Raw genomic sequence first — 18,057 nt, 5'->3', positions numbered from 1 at the left:
TAATGTTATTATTCAGAGAAAAGTCAATAGAATTTAAAAGCCATTCAATGTAAACTAAAATGCACCCTACACATGGTGCTTTTTCATTCTTAACTTGGAATGATCCTCTTTTCAGTTCAACAAAAATAATAACAGTAATTATAAAAATACTCAATCCTAAAATGTATTATGTCATTTACATTTCTGTTCAATTGAATTTTATTTGTTTTAGGTACCTTAACGTAAAACATTATTATGAAAAGGACAATTTCATGTTTAATGCTTGGATAGGCTAATTTTTGAAAACTTAATGACGTGTTATGATTTCAGTGTTATTTCTAAAACCTTTAGAAAGAATGAATTATAATTAATGATTGATTATTCATATATTAAATTTGTTTCTAATTTTACCTGTTGTTATTAAAATGATGAAGCCATGATATTAACAGACATTATTTTAATTACCTACTTCTACATTAAATTTCAAAATTTTACAAGTCTTCACAAAAATATAAAAGCAATAGAAAACCAAATTCATTTTTCCAAATTCCTCATCTGAAATATAAGCAAAGACAATAATTAGTAAGATAAACCTTACCAAAATATTAATGAAAATTAATAAATATTGAAAATTGAAAATATTGAATATTGAAAACTGCTACATATATATTGTTCACTTTCACGCCTGTCAAATTAATTTCTACCTTTTCGTTGCCCTGCTTTGGCAACACGCTTTTGAGATTTGTCGTTCGTAGAATTCGGTCGCTAAAAGCGTAGCTGACCTGTAACTGTTATAAATTCTTATTGTATGCTTATCTGTACTGCTGAATTATTACTAAATCTTTACGTGTGAATTTTATATCATTAAATGTCTTCAGTTTGATTTAAATACACCAAGAGTCGTTGAATTTATTAAGGATATTTAAAAACGAAACTGCGTCATCCATGTTGGCGCCATTCTAATACGAGGAACGTAAACATATATATTTTTTTTAATTTCAGTAACAGCAAATTAAGCATTAAATATTAAATTCAAATGCTGACAGCGGAACTGGCATAACTAAGTTTTTATAGGAGTAGTAAATAATGTAACAAATGAATATAATGTTTATGCTACATATGCCAATAAATAATACTTCAGTGTAACTCGTATCCTTTCATAACAATACAAACAAGAATTATTTAACAACAAAACACCCTTTCTCACTGCCAAATACAGTAGAGGTAAAACATTCACCTTCCTTTAATGCTATGAATTATATTATAAACGAAAATAATTAATAGTATTCTCTAAATATCTCCCACATAATGGCTATTTTAACATTTATTCCTCTATTCTTTTATTCTGAGAATATTTAAATGCTTATTTAAATAAAAACCTCGTAGGGTTTATATTTATTTTAACTAACATTTATTTTAAGTATAAACTATCTTTCCTGTCAAGCCTTACTTTCCCCTGGAACTGCCAATGCCAGAGTATGTAAATTTTAGTAGAACGCGCAAGGATTCAAATTATCAGCGGAAGTATTCTGAGTTAAATAGAAAGGAATTGAGTTCGAGATGTGCTGTTCTTACTTCACGAGCGCGGAGGTAGTTAGCCAGAAATTGAAGAACCCCGCGTTTCGGTCTGTGTGCTTGCTTGCCTCGGAGAATTGTTAATCGTTCAACGTCATATTCAAAGTTTGCTGAATTAGCAGAGGTATTGTAAAACGCGGTGAGGTTAGTTACGTTTAGAGAGCCTCGTAGTTAGAGTCTTGTTATTATTTCTTTTCAAGTTCTTATTTTTATTTTACCGCCGGGTCGCCGTAGTTTGTGAGCGTCAAGAGCACGCAATTGTAATTTCTTAAGTTGAATAAAAAATGACTTAAACCCTTAGCAAGATTCTGTCTAAATTCCAGTTTCAACAGTCACCTCTTGGTTGCGTGCAGGTTGGAGGCGTGCAACTCTACATTGGCGCCCGAACACTTGTCGAACTGAAATGGCCGAAAATGGGATGGAAGCCGCGGGACAACACCAAGAAATGGCAAGCCAATTGGAGGGATTTGGATAGCTGGTCCAGACTTTGAGAGCGTCAATCAAGCCAAACGTCAATTTCGACGGAAAAAAATCGGTGGCGATATTTCTAGTAGGCCTAGAAAATCACTTTTAGCTCTACCCTGTGCCTGAAAGACAAAAAGTTGCCATCGCCACATCTGCACTAAGAGGACAGGCCGCGCTATGGTGGAAGAATATAGGCAAATCTTTATTAGGGGAATTTGGAAGCCAGACATATACATTTGAAAATTTCAAAAAATCGTTATTAAAGGCCTTCCCCATAGTGAAAGATCGAGCAAGGCTAGTTTGATAGAAATCGTTGATAGAAACTATACAGTTTCTATCAACGGAATATAGAAGAGTTGACGGACTTTATTCTGCGAAAAATTAAACTGACGGATATGCTGTATGGGAAGAAACCCGACGCGGAGATTATTGAAATAATCTTACCAAGATTGTTACCTGCTGTTCAAGACTACTTCGAAATTAGAAACCCATGCACATTGCAGGAGCTCTTCGAATTGGGGGTGAAGTTTCAAAATCGCAGAATAGCCGAAAAAGCTAGAGGGGCATCGTATTCTCAAAGTACCCGAAGGCAATCTTCAAATGAGCAAACCAGAAATGCAAATCGCTCTTATGGGGGAAAGAGCTATCAAGCTAACTCATCGAACCTCGAAGGTCAAGGCCCAAAATGGTAATTCGAAAACAAACATCCGCGTACCCAGAAGGCAGAAGTTGAAAGGAAAGCTTTAAACGAGTAGAGGGGCCTGTGAAAGCGAGGGTTCAGGCTCCGGAAGTTTTTAAAAACCCTCAAAAAGACATTTAAATACGGTCATAGTAAAGAAATCACATCTACCAATTATACAAGTCCTGGTTGGCGATGTACCAGTAGAAGCCCTCATCGATACAGGAGCAGAAGGTAATTTTATTAGCGAAACATTCTTCAAAAAGAATTTTTATAGGTTACGATTATTTAAAAACAAAAATACGGAAATTATAGCGGAGCAAGGAAAAACCTGTCACTGCATCGGGAAATTATCATTAAACATACAGGTAAAAGAGGAAAGCCTCAAAGTATTAATTTTCGTAGTGAAGAATCTGCAAAATCCTCTTATTTTAAATATGGAGTTTTTAAGGGCCGCGAGGGCCAAACTGAATTTTCAAGACAGTTCTGTTGTGCTGGTGATGGACCAGAGGGTGGTGGAACCTGTGGAACAACCGCAAGTTGACCTTAGCCATTTGAATGACCATGAAAGTCAAGCCATCCAGCAAATGGTGAGTAATTTTTCAAACTTGTTTTCAGAAAAGCCTGGTATCTGTCAAATAGTTACGCATGAGATACAGTTAACTGCCGAAAAACCTTGTAGGACTAAACCGTATCGTTATGATAAACACAAAGACATAATCATCGAAGAACATATTCAGGAGATGTTAAAGAATAAAATAATAAAGCCCATAAATAGTGAGTACGCGAGTCCAGTCGTACTATGTGGGAAAAAGAACGAGTTTCCTCCTTCGGATAAAAGGGCTTGGAGGTTTGCTAACGATTACAGAAAACTGAATAGTATTACTAAATTCCCAGTTTACCCTTTGCCGGTTGTAGAGGAAATTATTAGAAAGATCAAATCTACTAGATATATGACTACTTTGGACTTAACGTCTGGCTACTATCAAATAGCTATGAGACCCGAAGACATACATAAAACCGCGTTTATAACAAAATCGGGCACTTATGCATTTTTACGCATGGCCTTTGGGTTGTGTGGGGCCCCATCAACATTCCAGAGAGCTATGGACATTATTCTAAAGCCTGTCCTAGGAAAATTGACTTTAATCTATCTAGATGATATAATTATAACGAGTAGTACGTTGGAACTGTTAAAGATCAAGAAGAAATTTTTAAATTATTAAAAGAGGTCGGTCTTACAATTAACGCCTCAAAATGCAAGTTTGCAACAAAAGAACTTAAATATCTCGGTTATAAAATTTCGCAAAAGGGTATAGAAACGCAAGATTCAAAAATAAAAGCAATCAAGAATTTCCCACCGCCCAACACCGCCAAGAAACTTTCTTCTTTCCTTGGGTTATGTCATTTAGGGGTCAGAAAGACTTTAAAAAGGGTACGCGAGGCGGTATATTTCCCGCAATTAAACAAAATAGTAACTGCGTTTGTCAGGTCCTGCAATCAATGTCAGTTAATAAATGATATTAATTACAGCCCGGCCGGGTACTTAAATAGCATTCGCGCTACATTTCTGAATGAAATTTTAGGCATAGATCTTCTTGGTCCCTTCTCCCAGAGCGAGTTAAATAAAAATCGTTTTCTTTTAGTAATTGTAGATCACCTTGCAAAATGGACAGAAATTGTTCCACTTAAACGCGCGTCAGCCAAAACAGTCGCAGATGCATTCTTACACAGATACATCTTAAAATACGGTGCACCGATAAAATTCATTAGCGATAATGGAAAACAATTCATTAGTCAAATATTTGAAAACATATGCACTGGACTTGGCATACGCCATATCAAAATGATTCCGTATAAGACCACAGGCAAACATAGCAGAAAGAGTGAATAAAAACATTGTAAAAATAATTCGCAGTTACGTTAGCACACATCACAAGCGCTGGGATGGCTACATAAATGAATTAGCTTATGCTTTAAAAACGGCAAATCACGATACTACGGGAAAATCCCCAGCAGAATTATTTTTAGGCCGAATGTTAATTACGCCTTTAGATAAATTATTCTTTGTGCAACAAAGAGAGCAAGAGTTTAAACAGAAAGATGTGCAAAAACTTATTGATCAGGGACTTAAAATCTCGGATACGGCAAGAAATAAGCAAAAAATATATTACGATAGAAAACGCCGTGAAGCAGATTTTAAAGTTGGGGATAAAGTATTGAAGCGGAAATTTTGTTTATCAAGTGCCCCAGACAATTTTACTGCAAAGTTAGCTCCAAAATGTGAAGGCCCCTATGTAATTCCGGAAATCAAAGGAGTAGTATTGTACCTTAAGAACGAGAGAGGGGGAAATCTATATAGCAACTGCCGACCAGGTGAAAAAATACTATAATCAAAATGATTTTGAAATCCTTAAAATTTTCTTGCAGGACTCAAGCGTAAAAGAAGTAGAAGGTCCCGAAATAACGTCACTCGTTCCACCACCCAAGAAGCAGAGAACTGAAGAGAGACCTAGCCTTTCTGCAACCCAGGCGACGGTACCGAAAAGAAAAAACGAAAATTTTCAGACTCCAGCATTTAAGAAAAACAAGAATGGAAAGCCACTGCGTAAAGAAACCTTGGTAAAGAGGAAAACACCACCTACAACGTATCGCAGTAGAAATTATACATCAAGGAGAACGCTCCCACGGCGAAAGAGTCAATTGCAAACAAGGCCGCCGTTCCGGAAACTAAAAAGACAGCAGGAGGAACGAAAAGAACAGCAACAACAGAAGAAATTCAAGAAGGACTCCAGACCTGAGGACGTCAAGACCAGCCGTCCAAGGGAAAAACGAAAAAGACAGCAACCCGACGATTGCTACGCCAAGAGGCCAGCATGCAGAGGACGGAAAAGAAAAACTAATGTGGACGACACTCGGAGGTCAGTAAGGAGAAGATTGACGTCCATGAAACCTATAACGTGGGAACAGTTTTGCCAGAAAAGAATGACGGAGTTTCAATCATCGAAAACTCAAAGATAAGTTAAAATCTTCTATAATTTTTTTTTTCTTTTGTTCCGAAATGTTATGCGTAAATACGAAGTTCTATGTTTTGACGAAAGTCAATATGTCTCGGTTGAGACTTAGTTTTGTTTTACTTTATTTAGCTAAAGCAAAAGTATTATTTTCTTTAAGTATAAAATCTAAGAACAAGCATTTTCTGTTGGTCGAAAGACTAATTCTGTTATGTTAAAGCCAAAATTTGGCCGAAGATAAAAATAACTTCGTATTCTTGTATTAATAAGAATTTTAGTTTCAGTGCCGCCAGCTTGGCGAAGAATGAGTAAAGTAAAAATGTATTTTCTCTTATTCATTTTATGGTAAATTGTAAAAAGCGTATGTATTAAAATTTCGTAAATATACGTAAATACTTGAAAGTTATGTAAAAGTAGAATTTAGTCTAGAAGCATAAAATTTTAGATGCTAAAAGTAGATGCTTAAAAGCAATGAATTCGAATTTAAGTATTAAACTGTAGATAAAATCATGCTTTAGAGCGAAAGTCTGCATGTCTAAAGATGAATGACGGGGAAGTTAGAATGAATGTGTTTTGTAGGGTGCTCCACCTATAAGTATTAAACCCTAAGTATTAAACTGTAGATATAATCATGCTTTAGAGCGAAAGCCTGCATGTCTAAAGATGAATAAGGGGGAAGTTAGAATGAATGTGTTTTGTAGGGTTCTCCACCTACACTTCAATTTTAAGAATTTTAAAGTAGCTCATCGAGTTGTAGAATGTCGAGTAAGGTGTGTCTATTTGGTCGTTGAATTCTAACAAATCATGGTGGTTAGGGAAGTGTTGTAAAACTAAAACACGAATATTCCCGTTTTACACCACACATGGTGGAGAGCCAGGGTAAAGTTAAATTAATGTTTGAATAAGTGAATGAATGTGAATTAAGCAGTAACTAAGGAAAACGAATCGTTTAAAAACAAAAATTTATTCAGTGTCAAGAAAGTGTAAATTATAATGTATTTAGAAAGATACTGATACTTATTCCTTCCAGATGCTGGAAGGAAAAGAACAAGATTGATTGCTGAAGTCCAGGAAAAGTTGCTGTAAGAAGAGAGATTTATATAAAAATCTACAGAAATTTAGTATACCTTTTATTACATAAGATTTTTTTGTGTAAACGAGGCTCTTAAGAGTTAGTTCAGAATTGTAGAAACTTTACAACAGGTCGTTTGTAGGACCTGCTTTCAAGTTTTCCAAATTCTGGCAGCGGCAAATGTAGGGTTTATATTTATTTTAACTAACATTTATTTTAAGTTTAAACTATCTTTCCTGTCAAGCCTTACTTTCCCCTGGAACTGCCAATGCCAGAGTATGTAAATTTTAGTAGAACGTGCAAGGATTCAAATTATCAGCGGAAGTATTCTGAGTTAAATAGAAAGGAAACGAGTTCGAACTGTGCTGTTCTTACTTCACGAGCGCGGAGGTAGTTAGCCAGAAATTGAAGAACCCCGCGTTTTGGCCTGTGTGCTTGTCTCGGAGAATTGTTAATCGTTTAACGTGATATTCAAAGTTTGTTGAATTAGCAGCGGTATTGCAAAACGCGATGAGGTTAGTTACGTTTAGAGAGCCTCGTAGTTAGAGTCTTGTTAATATTTCTTTTCAGGTTCTTATTTTTATTTTACCGCCGGGTCGGCGTAGTTTGTGAGCGTCAAGAGCACGCAATTGTAATTTCTTAAGTTGAATAAAAAGGGACTTAAACCCTTAGCAAGATTCTGTCTAAATTCCAGTTTTAACAGTCACCTCTTGGTTGCGTGCAGGTTGGAGGCGCGCAACTCTACAACCTTAATACTAAGACAGACAGAATCTTCAATAGCTGAGAACGGACAGCTTCATTATGTTGCCAACACCTTTATGCAAGTCGGTCAATTTTTGAAACAGAGAAATTTTCATAAAAGTGCTACTACAAAACGGTTTTCTTACCCTCATGACGACCAGTTTGTAATTTGTAAAAAACAACCTTCATACGTTTGCTACCTGGGCAGCAGAATTAACTTGTTTTGCTTTGCAGATTACCGAAATAAATGAAAGATTTACTTACATTATGGAAATAAAGGTGGATACCAGGAAGGTAGCTTTTTGTATATATTAGAAAATAATTAGCATAAGGATGCAAATCCTAAAGTACAATTATGAAAATTTTCATAAATGTGACATTTTGAACATGGGTTGACTCAAATAAAAGTACTGTCATTATTATGAAGCGTTTCTCTAATAGTAAAAAGTAACTAAATGACACCATTCGCTATTCTATGCTCATTGGAACAGCAGTTATCACATCCTTAATTACATATAATAATCTGAGATATGCATTTTTATATGACTTAAATTACACTTAATATGTAATATTTGCACAATATAGGATTACTTTCTAGTACAGAAATATACATTAAATCAAGTTGAGTTTGTAGAGTAGAAATGAGGAAATTTTCAAAAAAAGAAATGATTTTTTTACTTCATTTGGTAATACTTAAATATTAAGAAATTATTTTAAAATACATTATTTAACCTTTTGAACAGAGCCAAAGAGAAACATTTCGCTTAGCATCACGATCATTTTACAAAAGGATGACTCAGTTAACATGTAGTTCTCCATATTACATGAAATGTATGAAAAGGAAATATTTTGACTTAATTTTTAGACAAGCAAATATTTTCTGTTTTTAAAATTGGCCTATCATGTATTAGAACAAAATAAGAATACCTTATAAATATACATACTGTGGTTGAAAATTTTATCTAAATATGTCATGCTTAAGTTTTACAGATATCAGAGTGAATTATTTTAATTAACTGCAAGGAGAGGCATGTACTAAATTAGCAACATGACCAATAGAACATTTGGATATGAAATGGACTAGAATGAAATTTGTTAGCAAAATGTAAGATCTTCATTTAATAAAATAATTTAAAGATAAAGAACTTAATATAAATCAAAGGATGCTTAAAAATGCTATAGTTAAAAGCATAGACACTAAAATTAATTTTCAGTTTCAAGTTAAATTCGCTTAAGGGGGAATTCATTGTTGTTTTGTCAAGAATATTAATACAAATTATAATAAAATTTTACACCTAAGATGTGCTAGAACTGCTTGCTTAGGAAATTAACTTATGAGGTTAAACAGAATGCAAATTCAAGAGCCTAATACTATCTGAACTAATATAAATTGATCATCTAGTACATGATGATGATTAAAATATTCTGGCTGTTTTATTTAAAACAGAAGTTACAAATAATTTAAATTACTACACTCCTGATGTTTTATGGTTAAAATTATCTTTTGTTTACTTTGCGTAAGTAATAAAAACATATTTATTACAGGAAATTTTATGCATTTATTAGTCATATATACGGTTGTTTTACGCATTTCAATAAACCAAAAAACAATACACAATTAAAAGTATTATAATAAGGGTATATCAGTTTGCAATATAAAATATTTTATGTCTACAATCATTAGCATTTTCAGTAAAATAAGAAAACAAACAGAAAAATGAATAACAATAAAATTATAAATTACCGTAAAATGTCGCGTAGCAAGGCTAAATGATTGAAGTCTTCTTTCAAAAATCAATTTAAATTCAAAACTTCCTCTTTTAACATCTCAAAATAGGGTTACTGATTTCACTATGTAGATTCCTTGTCTTGGCAAAATAAAAATTTTCATTTCACTCGCAGGAAATATTTGCTGTAAAATTTGTATGCAAATAATTTTTAATAATAAAAAACTTCACTTGTAGCTTAAATTTTTCCTTTATTAAATAAATAAAAAAATCCCATGTAATATTAATTTATGATCCACATGAATTTTCTTGCTCTGCCACTTGACGCAGCTATTTTAAATAGCTCATTTATGTAAAAATCACAAAATGTTGTAGCAGTATGAATAGGGTATAAATCATTAATACATTTTCTAAAAAACAGCCCACAAATTAATGTATTATATACCCAAAACATAGTTCTGCGTATGCATTTGCTTACACATACGTAAAATGAATTAAACACACAATAATTTAAGTGAAACAATGTGAGTAAAATGATACATTTTAATAGCTAATAGCCATTACCAAATTTTCCCTTAACATATTAACTTTAATAAATTCTTAATTATCAGGATGACTCAATTAAGATAAATTACGAAAGAAATCTACCTAGTGGAATAGTTTTAGGAAGGATATATTTAAAAGAAGCTTATCATGTTTACATTACACATGGCATCAACAAGGACAACTCCATGCAGCTGAACTATTTATAAGAAATAGAAGTTATGTCAAAGTACTAGTTCTGGGAGGCTTCACCTATTTGGGTGCAAAGAAGCTGTTCAGTTTAAAATAAAATATAAGCTAATAGTATTTGGTACTTTTTGAATTCTAGTTTAAATATTGAATTCTAGTAACACTAAATGCCGCAGTTTATTTGTATATTTCCCCTCTTTTCCTTAATTTTTCAGCATATCATTTAGAAATTGACACATGGTAACAATGTATACTATATACACAAATACCAAAGTATTTGTTTATATAAAAAGCTTATTGCTGAAATTGATAAGTCCTTCGAAATACATAATATATATTAGGGAAAAGGGGGATAGAATATGTGAGTAAATATGACAAATAAAGAGCGCGGTAACGAGGTCCGTGACCTCAATAGAAATGATAAATTAGATAATAATAATGAACAAATAACATAAAAATCTAAAACAAGAAATTTTATTTGAAGTTATTTTTTAACTCGTAGAAAGAAAGACAGTATTTCCAACTTTTTCAATTCAATTAAACTTTACCTTTGTCATTTTTAAATTAATATTTTGCATTTTTATTATATTTTTCATAAATTTACTCATATGGGGAATACTAAAAATTATCTGTAACAGTGTATTAAGGTTAACTGAGCTAATGCAGAATAGAAAATTACCTTGCAACGTATCCAACACGATTTCGTGGCTATACATAATACGAGTAGTATTATCTATAACATTCTTTGCTTCAATCTCTAGAAAAAAAATTAAATTATTATACTTGCACAAAAAATTCATATTTGCTATAGAAAAATATCATTAACTAAAATTACTAGAGCTGAATGCATATCTAATTTTACTGCATTCTTGAAAATTAGTTTATTATTAGTCCACAGGGGCTTAGTCCCTGAAGGATTATTGTTTTCGTTTTGCGAATTTGCGTTGACTTACTATAAACGGCCAAATGTTAGAGTCCTGCACTATATTTAAAGAAATTAATACTGACAAATCTGCATAAATGTATGTATATTTCTCGCATTGAAATAAAACAACGGTAGACAGGGCCATCGAATTTTGAATGACGTAATCCTCCTACGAATATGGGCATGTGGAAGACCAAATTTCAAATTTGTTCTTCCCTATGCCCATATTCCACATGCTACATGAAGTTTTATTATCGATTTTATAGTTTGTAAACCTTTAACGAATTTTTGAATAACAAACTCAACGATTTAAAATCGAGCAATGGCAACACTCTACGGCGAAAAAAAACACTTTTCATCTCCAGCGAGCGGAACTGCGTATCGGAAATTCTAAAGGTATGCTCATTTTAAAATTATTTTGCGACATTGCTATTGAACTGAATTTTATAGTTTAAGTGCAAATAAGGTGATATTTAATAAATAAAGGTAACACACAAAACGTTAATTAAACGCCCCTTTGGAAGTAATTTAAAATCTGAAACCTTTCCGATTTTTTTTTTTTTTAATTTAACTTTCAAATAATAAATAAATAAATAGTAAATATAGCTTGTAGCTACTTTTTGTTTTTTTTTTTCCTTGTAAAGAATAAACATGTAGAATATTTTTAGGAAATAATCAGTACTTAAAGCATGCATTTTCGACATATTTAGTACAAATAGTTCATTCTAGCTCTGTTGCAATACATTACAGGATTTACATTAATCAGAGTTTTATTAGAATTCTTAAATGTAGAAAATTTCATCTTCACTATCCAAAAATGTAGTTTTCTTATTTTTCTTAAAAATCTGAAATCATAGTTTCATTTCATACTGAAACTATATTAGGACAATCTCATTTAAATTATCCCCCTCCATTAACAGAACAGATTTTACAACCTTTTCTATTGCTACTGATTTCTATTCCTTAGAAAACTAATGCTATATTATACATATATTTTTTAAATGTGAAAATTTTAAGTTAACTTAGAATTTTTAATAATTCTTAAAAAATTTGATTCATGCGGATGTTGTTAGATCAATAAAATAACTTTCTTGTGCAAAACTAACATTCCGTACAACAACATGATTTTACATATCATCAACGTATACTGAGTGAAATACTATAAAGAGAAATTTTTGGTTGCATTATTTACATTTCGAAATTAATAGAATAGTAGAAAATAAATCATACCTTAGCTTATTAGAATCTACTTCTGTTACATTCATAAACAAACAGTATTAATTTAAGCAAATGTACCATTATGATTTCAGTCCAAATCTGCCTCTCTGATGGTCTGGTAGACAGGATATCCTGTTTACTGCAACTCAGCATAGCACTGACTCACCACACCAATTTGTAATTTTTTTTTTTTTTTTTAATTCACAAGGAAAGGGCAACAAAAATATCAGCAATTTCTTGATTTTATACAAGCATTTCTGCACATTTACAATTTAATTTTTTAAATATCCAGCTATATCAAAATACATAGATTTAATAAAATATAATTCAAACAATTTAAGATATTTTAGATCAAACACTAACTTTTCAATAAATATACTCTTTTGAAAAAAAAAAAAAAAGCAGTGAAGGAAGTGGTTGTTTTGGATGAAATTCAATATGTGTATAGCTCATACACAGATAAAAAAAAATATTAAAACTTCAAGGTCATAGTACATGTTCACGGCTCACAATCACCTACTGAGTAGTTGGTCGAAACGCCCCTGGCGGCAATGCATGCTTGAATTCGTCGAGGCAAGGAGTGATAGAGGTTCCTAATGACATTCTGCGACACTTTCTGCCAAGCATTCATCAGTCGTCGCTCCAGATCTGCGATATTTTGGGTTGCCTGAATCTGGCGGCCTACCATGTTTCAGACAAGGTGAAAGGTCTGGTGACCTTGCTGGCCAAGAAAGAGTATCAACCGCACGGAGGCAGTCCAGAGATATGCGAGCGGTATGCGGCCTGGCATTATCTTGTTGAAAAATGGCTCAGGATGGCGTGCCATGAAGGGTAATGCAACCGGCCGCAGGATGGTATCAACATATCGTTGAGCTGTAAAGATATACGGAGGATGACTAAAGATGACCTGCTGTCATAAGAAATAGCGCCGCACACTATCACGCCGAAGGTTATGGTTGTATGCCTTTGTAAAACAAAGGCTGATTGGGACCGTTGGCCCCGTCCTCTCCAGACACGAACACGGTGGTCATCTGCTTCAAGAGTGAAGCGGAATTCATCGCTGAACATTATACGATGTCAGTCTGATGGCAGTCATGATGTTCGGCTGCGACACCACTTCAGACGACTCCGCCGATGTTGTGGGTTCAAAGGCAAACGTCTTAAAGGCCTCTGTGAACGTAACCCCGCCTCAGACAAGCACCGTGAGATGGTGGACGGTACCACGGGAGGTATAGACATGACTGTAGTGCGTTGAATAATCGATAATGATACCGTTAAGGCGATACGGGCTCGACGAACAATGATCCTATCTTGCCTCGGATTTGTCATACTTGACCTTCCAGAACCTTCATTTCGTAAATAATTTCCTTCTAGCAACCATTGCTGCCAATATCTTTGCACAGCAGTGTCTGTACGCTGCAGGTGGTAGCCTATTGCTCGGTATGACCACCCAGCTTCACGCAACCCTACAGTGCGACCACGGTCGAAGTCGTTTAGTTGTTTGTAAGGTGTTCGATATCGTCGTAATGGCATCTTTAGTTGCTTCTTTACGGAATTACAATGTCAGCAACAAAAAAAAAAAAAAAAAAAAAAGATAAAGTTTCCGCCTCTGTTACTAGTTGTATGCTTTGCGAATTGCGCGCTATGATCGCAATTCCTGTTCATTTGCCTTGAAACTTTGATCATTTGCATATTCTATCAAGATGGTTTTGCATACCAAATTTCGTAACGATCGCAAAAGTCCTTCTTGATGCTGCCAGGTTTTTGCAAAAGAGTGTATTTTATGCATTTCTAATAATCGACATAGTCAAAGTTTTGACTTAAAATATTATGTGTAGAGAAACCTGAAGCTGCAGTAAATAGTAATAAATCTATTAATTTATTTAAAACTGAAAGGAAGGCAAGCTTACTTGAATTTATTTTATTTCTTTAACTATGGTAATTCATTTGAAACAACAAAAATCAGACAAACTAAAGTAGCAAAAGACGAATGGATTTATGAAGGACTTAAAGAAAACTTTATATATTTCAGTAATTACAAGTTCATGAAAATTCAGTATAAAAAAGAGGAACACAGATATGAAACAAAAGTACCTGTGTTTTATCACATAAAATTTCCTCTTTTAAAAGCACGATATCTCTGAGTTAAAGATTATACATTGAGATAAATATTTATAAAACTAAATTCAAAAATGAGAAATTAAATTATTTTTAGGAAAAATACTAAACAAATAAAAAATAGAATTTTACAAATAAATGAATGTTAAATATTTAGTCCAAAGGGATTTGAATCCCGAAGGACTATTAGTTTCGTTTTGGCATTTTGCGTCGGACTCATAAATGTCGGTTCACTTTTCAAACTGTTGCCACAAAATGTTAGAGTCCTGAATTATATTTGAAGAAATTAAATAATGAAAAATCTGCATAAATGTATGTATATTTCTCGTATTGTGATAAAACAACGGTACATAGAGTCATCGAATTTTGAATAACGTAATCCTCCAACGAATATGAGCATGTGGAAGACCAAATTTGAAATTTGAAATTTGTTTTATGATCGATTTCCTATTTTTTAAAACTTTGACGAATTTTTGATTAACAGACTCAAGGATTTCAAAGCGAGCAATGGCAACGTTGTGCAGAAAAAACATTTTTATCTCCAGCGCGTGAGTCTCTGTATCGGAAATTCTAAAGATATGCTCGTTTTAAAACTATTTTGCGATATTGCTGTTGCACTGGATCTTATGGTTTAAGTGCGAGGAACATGATATTTAATAAAGAAAGGTAACACACAAAATGTTAAAAAACGCCCCTTTGGACGTAATTTAAAATCTGAAACGTTTCAGATTTTTTTTTTTTTTTTTTTTTTTTTTTTTTTTTTTTTTTGACACAAGGGTTTCAAGGGCAGTTAGTGTATGTATTTTTCAGAACAGATTTCTGAACAATTAATCATGTTAAAATTGCCTTTCTTTTTCCATTAATCATCCATCCATCATCCTTCCTGCATAATTACAGTACGTTTTAAGATAAATATTAAAATGTTTGAGTAAAAGACAGTATTAGTAAATGAAAAACATACAAACAGGAGTGAAACAAACAGTAAGAAACACACAAACAAACACAAGTACAAAACAGGAAGTTTTAAATTTATTGATTTGGTATTTTATGTCATTAACTGTACCAAATGCTAAAAATGAATGATTCGGCACGTTTAGCAAAAAAAAAGTTTATAGGAAAATCACATTCCCTAGACTGTCTCTATTCATAAAACTGTACACAAATGAAGAAAGCATGATTATTAAACACTGAAAATATAAAATGCTTCAAATAATACTGTAATAACAGATCCGATATAGAACATCGCCATTACTCACAAACGCCGCCATTGCTGTTGTCTTGACAAATATCTCTCCACTCTGCCGGAAGTATGTTTGGTTCAGTGAACATGAATTACAACGCTTTTTTTCCCCTTTATAATTAAACATATTAAGAAAGTCTCTAAATTAGCACATGAAATAAATGAATTTTTGCATTGTCAAATTTATATTCACAGCATCTCTGTAGTAAAGTAATAATTAATTTTTTCTAAGAAAAACAGAAATATATGTCTGTGCGCATGCTCAGTGTACAATCGTAAAAGCAAGTAATTTTATAAGTTAACATAAAATTAGTTATCATAAAATTAGTCACATAAATTTTGAGTTCATTTTACTGGAAAAGTCGATCTTCATATTAAGAATATCCTTAATTGTTTCAGCAAAAATATAAATATAAGATAATTATTTATCTACATTATTTATTTTTTCTCTTATATAAAAATTTTTTAAATTTACTGTATCATTTTCTCCGTACATTAAAAAAATTAAAATTTTTTAAAATTTACTGTATCATTTTCTCCGTACATTAAACAAAATTAAAAATTTTTAGCATCATGTGATTTTTATAGCAATGATTAAAGGAGCTGAAATTTATGTAAAATATCAGGATTCAGCATACAATTTCGTAGTTATTATTATTATTATTATTATTATTATTATTATTATTATTATTATTATTATTATTAAATAAAAATATTAGTATTTGGCATTAAAACGCAATTAAAAGAACTTCTATTTTTGCACATACTTCCTCTTTTTTTTTTGTTCAAAAGGAAAAAAAACTATAAAATTAGAAATAAAACAAAAGATACTCTGAATCATAGATTTTTTGTTCGAAGAATTCGTATAGTATTCGTAAAAGTAACGAATAAAATGTACTATGGTGTCGACTGTTTTTAGCAGTACATTTCGTTTCGTAAAAATAACGTACGTAAAATATGATAAAGCGTCGATAGTATCTTCAGCTTTTTTTATTCTTAAAACGTTCGTAAAAATATTGTGCAAAAAATACCACACCCTTATTTCAAAATTATACAGCCTGACGGTTGCACAAACACATACCATAGCAGATCTTAACACCGCAGCTTGCGGGAATTCACAAAAAATACTCAAAACAAATTAAAATATGAAATATAAATTAAAATGAGCTTTAAATAAATTTTGACTAGGGCGTTCAGTAATCGCGAAGCAAATACAAGTTACCGGAACTAAAGCCGATGAATCAATTTACATAAAAATGAGTCGTAAGTAGAATAACAGGTCAGCAATATTTGCCTAGTACTCTCTCCCAAACTCAAGAATTTTGCGCTTTTGTATCTTAAATAATTTGTATTTTGGTGGGAGTTGATGAAATTGAGTGATAATGGAGTTGAGCGAGAACTAATCAGATAACAGGATTAACTAACATAAAAACTTTTTACGCTTAATATATCATGTAATAAATATTTGATTATCTTATAAGGAATTAGGGCATTCCTCTGTTGTGCTCTTGCGGTGTAATGAATAACACACGTTGCTTATTTTGAAAGTTCACAATTCAAGAAAATAGCTCACTTTGTTTTCAATAGTTTCTCTCTCCCAACTTTTTTCTCTTTCCAGTCTTTCAGAAGCTTTTATAAACAGAGTAACAATTAGACAATTCATCATCAAATGTGTATTCAGTTTTGGACTAATGTTGCTTCGTAAGTCCCTAGTATATTTTAATTAATTTAATTTAACGTTTAAAGCTATGAAATAAAAGGCTTACCAAATATCTGCCTATCTTTTACTCGGAAAGAAATAAGCGGTTGTCCAAAGTGGTTGACCCAATTTCAAGTGAAAGTAATTCGCACCTAGTGATTAGGTGTGATATACGTAAAATGAAAAGTTAAGCAAAATGTCTCCCGTCTTGAAAGAGAGGACTATATGCTGCAGTTAATTAGTAATTTGAAAGTTATGTGAACCCCACTCTATTTTAACATTACGAAAAAATAACTTAACCGGGACGAATGTTCGTTCTCTTTAACAGTTCGCCAGCCTAACAATTTCTAAAACCCAAGAAATATCAGAAATAGTCTGTATATTTTGTGTGAATAAAAGAAATAAAGTTTAAGGGAAACTTAATCATCCAAATATGAGATTAAGAAAGCAAAGCACGGCTATAAGGTTTGGCTCAAGCCTTCAATTTATGTGAGCAATATAGCTGGCAAAGCTAAAAGGAATTCACGTAATTCAAAATCTATGAGAATAGTAAAATCACAAAATGATGCTTAGAACCTCTCTCTAAGACTCCAAACCTCTCTCCTTAAATCAAGGAATTAATTTGAATAGATACAAGTAGATACAAGTAGACCTAGTAGATCTTGTTAAAAACTGACAAAAGTACACGTGATAACTATGAAGAGTTGGTTATAAGATAACCGTGTAACTAACGTAAAACTTTACAAGTTAACTTAAAATGTAATTTTCATAAAAAAATGAAAATATTCCATTTTTCAGTTCATAATAATGGAAAAAAGGAAATATTCAAATCATAAAATTTTAAAACTTCACAATATTCAACACAAAAATGAC

At 32.4% G+C, this 18,057-nt stretch overlaps 1 long non-coding RNA gene across 1 annotated transcript; it reads right to left on the bottom strand.

The window, feature by feature from the left end:
• Positions 1 to 421: 421 nt before the first annotated feature.
• LOC118182057 (uncharacterized) lies at positions 422 to 12,236 on the bottom strand. Its single transcript, XR_004756998.2, has 4 exons — positions 12,140 to 12,236; positions 10,664 to 10,741; positions 9,270 to 9,437; positions 422 to 534 (listed from the first exon to the last, which is right to left on the bottom strand). It is a non-coding gene; the product is annotated as an uncharacterized LOC118182057 (long non-coding RNA).
• Positions 12,237 to 18,057: the final 5,821 nt, after the last annotated feature.

The sequence above is a fragment of the Stegodyphus dumicola genome, chromosome 4 (assembly GCF_044657685.1).
Source record: "Stegodyphus dumicola isolate Sdum_Otavi_A_Nest chromosome 4, ASM4465768v1".
NCBI lineage: Eukaryota > Metazoa > Arthropoda > Arachnida > Araneae > Eresidae > Stegodyphus > Stegodyphus dumicola.
The sequence above is the reverse complement of the archived record's forward strand: the minus strand, read 5'-3'. Positions and strand labels throughout refer to the sequence as shown.